Below are 6,787 nucleotides of genomic sequence, written 5' to 3' on the forward strand. Positions count from 1 at the left end.
CATCTGAGAAAGTTTTTATAGTCAGAATATTTACAACTCTTGCAACTCCACGGCAAAACAAACAGCAAGCAACCAACTAAACCTTGACCAAGAAGCCGGCTAGGTGAGTAAGTGTGAGTCACCAGTAAGCACGTGCCCCAAGGGCAGCGTTTCAGTTTTCAAGGACACATCATTAAACCAGCACTTCACAGCCAGCATCAGGGCTAGAATAAAAGACGGACTCCAGAGCTGCAGGCAAGGATTTGGGGAAGTGGGAGAGTGCCCCTTTCTGGAGGCGTGTGGCACAGCCCCGTGGAAGATGGCGTCCCCGTTTCTCAAACCTTCCAACTGTCTTCTACCTGACTCCGCAGTCACGCTCCTGGCATATGAACCAGACTGAAAACACACCTACCCACCAAACGAGAACATGAGAATGCAGAGAAACACTGTTTATAATTCCCAAAGTGGAAGGACCCTAACGTCCTAAAACAGCATTTGGATGAACCTAACATTGACAGGTGTCCGGTGGAACATTACTAGGCCACGAAGTGGGAAAGTGCTGACTGTCACTGCCACAAGAGCACATGTGTCAGATTGGCCAAGGCGAAGGAGCCGTAGGCAGAAAGTAAGTTCCTGTATAATTCCATTTATGTGGAATGATCTGAGTCGGCAAATTTTAAGCACAAGAAGAGACTGGGGTTTCGGGGCGGGATGGGGGTGTGGGCGTTCCTTAGGCAGCGATGGCGTACTTGGGATTTGAGTGGTGGCGACTGTACAGACTTGGGAATATTAAAGAGAAACACTGAACTGCAGAGTTTAAGATGGTTAAATGGTTAATTTTGTCTTAATAAGTGTGTAAAGATTAAGATATCAACAAATTAAAAATGTCCCCAAAATGTCTTCTAAGTACTATGGAAACATCATGTCATTACACAAACGTAACATGGATAAGTGAAAGGCATTGCACACCACAGGGAAATGTTTCATAATGATCAAGGCTTCTGCTCAGGACTATGATTGCATTAAACTCTAATGCCTTTAATGTTACAGCCGCAGAATCACAGAGCACACTGCATTACTGAATAACAAAGGAGAAATAAAAAATCCATATTTGAGTAAGATGTTATCAAAGGGTACTTATGAGAAGAAAAGAGATTACTTTAAACTCATTAAAGATTTTGAAATGAAGAAGATTTGAATAGGGTGGTCAACTCTTTGTTAATTAATGGCCTCTTACTCCAAGTACGTGCTCAGGAATTTGCACATGCAAACAATGGCCGGGCGTGGGCCACAAGCAAGCCTCGGACAGAAATGAGCAGAGGGTGCTCTGAATGCAGCAGGCAGACTCAGAGAGGGAGACAGGAGCACCACAGGGCAGCAATTGCATCAGGCATAGGCCTGAGCACCTGGGGTCAGCAGAATTTAAAGTGAGTCTTGGAAGGTATCTGACTATATGACAACAGAATGGTCCTGTTGCAATATCTAAGTACAGAGCATACTAATATGAAACTAATAAGAAACGAGAACATCTGGAATGTCCATATTTTTTAAAAATAAGGTTAAAAGAAATGAGCTCATGTTTCACATCTAAGTCAGGAGAGACGGCAACTGCAAAGAAAGCTGATGACAAGAATCCTAAAGAACAGACAAGAAATCAAGGAGCATATAAAGTAAACAATAAAAGGTTCATTAAAAATAAGGCTGGAAGAATAATTTTCTTAACAAAGAGAAACCAAATGCACAAATAAAATTAATCAGGAATGTAAAGTACAGCGTCAGGGCAAACCCTGCATGCATGAAGACTCACCACACTTATTTGAATGACAACCAGGCAGCAGAACAACAAGTCCAACTACAAAGGCTGGAGAGGTCCTGAGGACCACTGAGGAAGCAAAGCCCACGGGTCCGAGTCTCGTTCCTCCAACACACACACGCCTGCGCAGACACGTGGGCACACACTCTCCCAGTGAGGAAGGACAGACCCTCCAGGGCTCGGGAGCCTCAGTGAGGGGGAAAGCTCACACCTCTGTGAGAAACCACACCAACCTGCAGGAAGGCTACTCCGAGGTGTGGTTTCCAACAACGAATACCCTGGTGGGCACCTGGCAGAGGAGCCTGCTCGCCTCAGGCAGCCAGGAAGCAGGGACGGCAGGGTCCCACTCTCCCCTTGAAGGGCACGCCCCTGTGACCTCACTGCCTTATGCTAAGCCCCATGGCTGACAACGCCACCACCTCCCCAGAGTGCCAGACTGGTCGCCAAGCCTGGACACGGGGCCTCTGTGGTCACTATCCCGGCCACAGCTCCTGCAGCCCAGGAGCCTCACAGGAGGAACAGATCCCGTGTAGCCTCCATGGGAGCAAAGGGCCACGCTCTGCATGCCCTTCAGGAAAGGCTTTGCTATGAGTTCAGGAAAACAGCCAACTTAGAGGAAACAGCGTACAGAGGGAGGAAAGCGGAAGACAAAGCCAAAAGAGCATCTTTAGAGGCATCCAAGAACGCATGTGCGCATGCGCACATTGAAGATTTGAATATACAGTTGATTCTATTTTCCAGACAGTAGCACAGAGACAGATAAATGAAAAATAAGAAAATAATTCAATAGTAGGCCTCTTCAAGATCCGAGAGCTGAAAAGCTCCAGGTAGCAGCTAAACAGAAGCGAGAGTGCTCCTGATTTGAAGGACCCACCCAATGCCCAGGACAGCGTGAAAACAGACGCACCCCAAAGTGAAGGTACCACGCCCGCAAGTCTGCAGGAGATGCCTGCCCACCAGGCAGAGGGGCACATGGCACAGAGCTACCGACCTCCGGGCGGCACCAGAGGCCCCACAGCACGGGAGAGGCAGAGGTGGACGATGTTCACGGCTCCACGAAGTGCCATTCTGAGTTGGAGTCTGGCACACCCATCAGTTGATGCGCGATGGCACGTTGATGTCAGCGTTGGACAACCAGGCTCCGAGGTGACTCCTGAGTGCTCACATCTGGAGGCCACGCGAGGCAACTGCTCCCCAGAGTGACGCACAGACTAAAGGGGAAGGTGCCGTGAGCTGACAGGCAAAGAGAAGGGGCAGGGTGGTGTGCAGGGGTCAGGGGAGCACAGGAGACGGGCCTCGGGGCCACACTGCAGCAGAGGGGCACCTGGGAGGACTCGCTGACAAAAGGCTGAGGACAGAGGCCACTCTGGAAGGAGGCACACAGCATCTGGGCAGGAGACGTCAGAACCTTGAGTCTGTGGGTGGTGCGCTGACGGGGAGCGGTCTTGGTGTGGGAGGACTGCACTGCCAGCAAGGAGAGCTTCCAAGCCGTGACCGGAGGGGAGGGCAGAGCAGCCGTGGGAAGAACCCCAGGGAGAGGAGAGCACGGCCAACCGCCCCTCTGCAGCTCAAGTGCATGATCAAGATGGCCAGAAAGGAAATCAGTGGATAACAGTCACAGCTGCACCGGAAACCTGGAGAGGGATTTGAATGATTGAAGGTACTACCTGTGGGAGGGGCAGGGGCCAGAACCTCGGAGAAGCCATGACTGAATATGAGCAAGGGTGACTTACTGCAGACCAGCACTAGTGTGAAATAAGATAGGGAGGAATCGGGTGAGACCCCAAAGGCTGAGACGAGCCTGTGCCCTTCCACTGAGCGGGAGGGGGGGCAGAGGTATGGACAAGAAACACGCCAAGCCTGGCAAGCCTGCATGCTTTCTAAGCTGTGGTCAGGATGGCCAAGGCAGGTTGTGTGGGGTCAAGCACCGCTATTTAGTTGACAGGTCAATAGACTGAACGCCAGAGGTCTGAGTCCTAGACCCCGCTGTATGATGCTGAGGTAGGATTTCTGGGAGGTGACTGTAGCAGTATGCGGAATGGGTTTCTGCAGTTGGCACAAAACGTAACAAAATCACACAATAATCAGTTTGTTTCTACTGAATGGCAAAGCCATTTGGACACCTTTAATGCCATCAATCAGAGTTTTATGCATGATTACATCATGCAGCTAATGAGAGCACAATGAAATAAAAAGGTCAGCTGATGAGTGACGGAAATTCTCCACCGGAGGAGCAAAACAGCGTCTGATGGCGGTGGCTTCTGTGCACTGTCCTTTACCTGCGATCCTAGAATCCTATTCCAGGCCTAGAAATTCCCATTTATTTCTAATTAGCTACTCACGTGCAGCTTTGCAGGGACGGGAGGAGAGGGGTGGTTGGTTTATTCACCCAGGGCCTGAGTCAGCAGCCGTGACGTGTCACGGATGGTCCACGTGTCATCTGTTAGAGTTGACACTGGGAAACCAAAGGGCTCTCACGACTTATTTTGCAGTAGGTTTTCACAGGTGAACTTCACGTTCTACATAGTCACACAGAATAACAGCATTTCTTTTCTTTGGTGCCACATACTTTACACCCTGATCAAATGAGAATCGTTACTCTTTTAAAGTATTTTTATGAGAATCAGATTCTGTGGAATGCAGCAGCGCAGTGTCCTCATCCCTGCGGAAACGCCTTTCTGAGGATCACCCAAGGGCACGCCGGTCCCCTGGCTCCAGGAGACGGAATGTCCTGCTCCTCTGCAGCCTCAGTGCTGGGGAGTTGGGTTTTCTTTGCTGTGTTCATCGTTGGGAGATGAGTGTCCGAGTGATACAGCTGCCGTCCTAGGATTCCCTGCGCACTGTCGACTGATTAGGGATCTTGTTCATCATCTGCAAAGTGCATTCAAACTGGAAAAATATTGGACCAAGGTTCACGTGTAGCTTGAAATGCGTAAAGTAAGATTCAGATTTACACAGGACGTGGTCTCAGTGACGTAGGATGGCATTTATTCTGGAGTGGTCTTTTGTTTCTTCATCTTGACAATTGGAAGTTGAGAGGCGGGGCATGTCTTACCACAGAGCACGTGGGACGTTGTCATTGGCGCTATTCTCCTCTGATCTCACTTTCGAGCAGCATGTAAAGTGAGGTCCCACCTCAGATCCGCGGTTGACTAGTGCGCCTACCCTCAGCCGGCACCCTGTTCACCTCAGTCCTCCCAGGGCTGTGCGTGCGGTTTCCTGTGTGGTTCATGACTCACCCCAGCTTCGCACCGAGGTTAGTACCCTCTTCTTGTCTGATTTTCCCACTTTACTGAGGTCTGATTGACAAATAAAAATGAACGTTCTCTAGGTGCACAGCCTGGTGTTTTGACCAGGTCAAGGTGTGGACAGATTGCCTGGGTGACACCATTGTCCACACAGGGACGCTTCCCAGGACCTGGGTTCTCCGCCCAGTCCTAGGTCTGGCTGTCTCCCTTCACGGCATGGGTGCTACTGGACCCCCCCACAGTTCAGAGAGGGTGGCTGTCATCTCTGGTGCCGTCCAGCCTATTCTGTATTCAGTCTGTCCTCAGGTGCAGAGCAGTGGCCACTCCCAAGGGCTTGTTGCTAACACAACCAGAGTGGTAGACGCACCTTCAATAAGACATTGTGCACGTGTAATAAGCGCTCTGAGTTAAAAATGCATTGATTTCCAGTTTTAGGAGGACTTCCTGTGGGTGTTGTGCCTAGTTCCACCCTCACGGGTGTTGAGTGGAGGCACACTGCAGGCGCACTCCGAGACGGATTTGTGTATACTTCTGCTTCTCTTCCTTCAAAGGTGAAAGAGGCCAGTCACTGTATTTCAGGGTGCATTTCTGTGATGGCTGTAGCTCCACCCTCATGGGGTCCATTTGACTCATCCCTGAAGCTATCACTGAACCCCAGGAAGTGGCTGTGGTAAGATGACAACTTTGTGGAAGCGTCTTTACGTGAGGAGCAGAGTGACCTCCTACAACGTGAAGACCAGAGGTGAAAGAGGAAGTCTCCAGAGCGCAATGCGTGTGGGCCGCAGGAGGTTCGAGCAACACTCAGTGATACAGGTGACCGCGGACGCTAGCAGATGTGGGAGACCAGTGGATGACCGCACTGCCGCCCAGAGGGAGGGTCTGTTGAGGTTTGCCGTGCACCATCATCGGGTGGCGGAGAGATCCCAGGCACCAACGAGCTTCAATGACCACTGGGACTGGATCGGCTGGACCTCAATCTGAAAAGCACCACACTCAGGAAGCACCGACATTGCCCGGGAGGCTGTCCAAGTACTGGAATTAGGCCGGAAAGACACCTGTTCCCTGCAGCCTCCCTAGAGCCTCCCTCGCCTGAGACACAGAGTCTCACCTGCCTCGTCAGAAGTCATGCTGGTCTTGCTCACAGAGGAGGCCTCTGCTTCAGAATCAGAGCCCATGAGTTTGCTTCTGGCCTGGCCTGGTGGATGTGTCCATGAGTCCTGTGCAGTGAGGGGAGCGGGCGTCCATGGAGCAGGTGTGCTGTGCAGGTTGGGCCAGCCCCCAGCTTCCAATCAGTCTCCTAAGAGAATGGCGACTCTCCTTGGGCATCGACGAGTGACAGCCAGCGGGTGTGTCAGCAGCCAAGGTCATTCCCACCTCTGTCGTCCCTGAGACCAGACAGGTTCTCACATGCCCACTTTCACAGAGCGGGGCTGACCAGGGCGGTGAGAAGGCCCTCCAGGTCCGACCACTGGGCAGTCTAATCCCTCCTGCGTTCTGTGTGGGCAGATCTGGGGCTGGACAGCAGTAACAGCCAGGGGACTCCACGGGTCAGGCTTGGACGATCCATCAGTGAGAAAGGCCTCTGCTGTGGAGGAAAACTCAGTCAACCAAGGGTCCCTTTGAGCCAGAAGTTTTGTCCAGTCAGCAGAATGGCAAATAAAAATTCTGCAAAGGAGCCGATGTTGATTTTCATGGAAAGCCACAGCCCCACAGGAGCCAGACCACAGCATTCATGGGCACGTCATTT

Source organism: Sciurus vulgaris (assembly GCF_902686455.1).
Source record: "Sciurus vulgaris genome assembly, chromosome: 5".
NCBI lineage: Eukaryota > Metazoa > Chordata > Mammalia > Rodentia > Sciuridae > Sciurus > Sciurus vulgaris.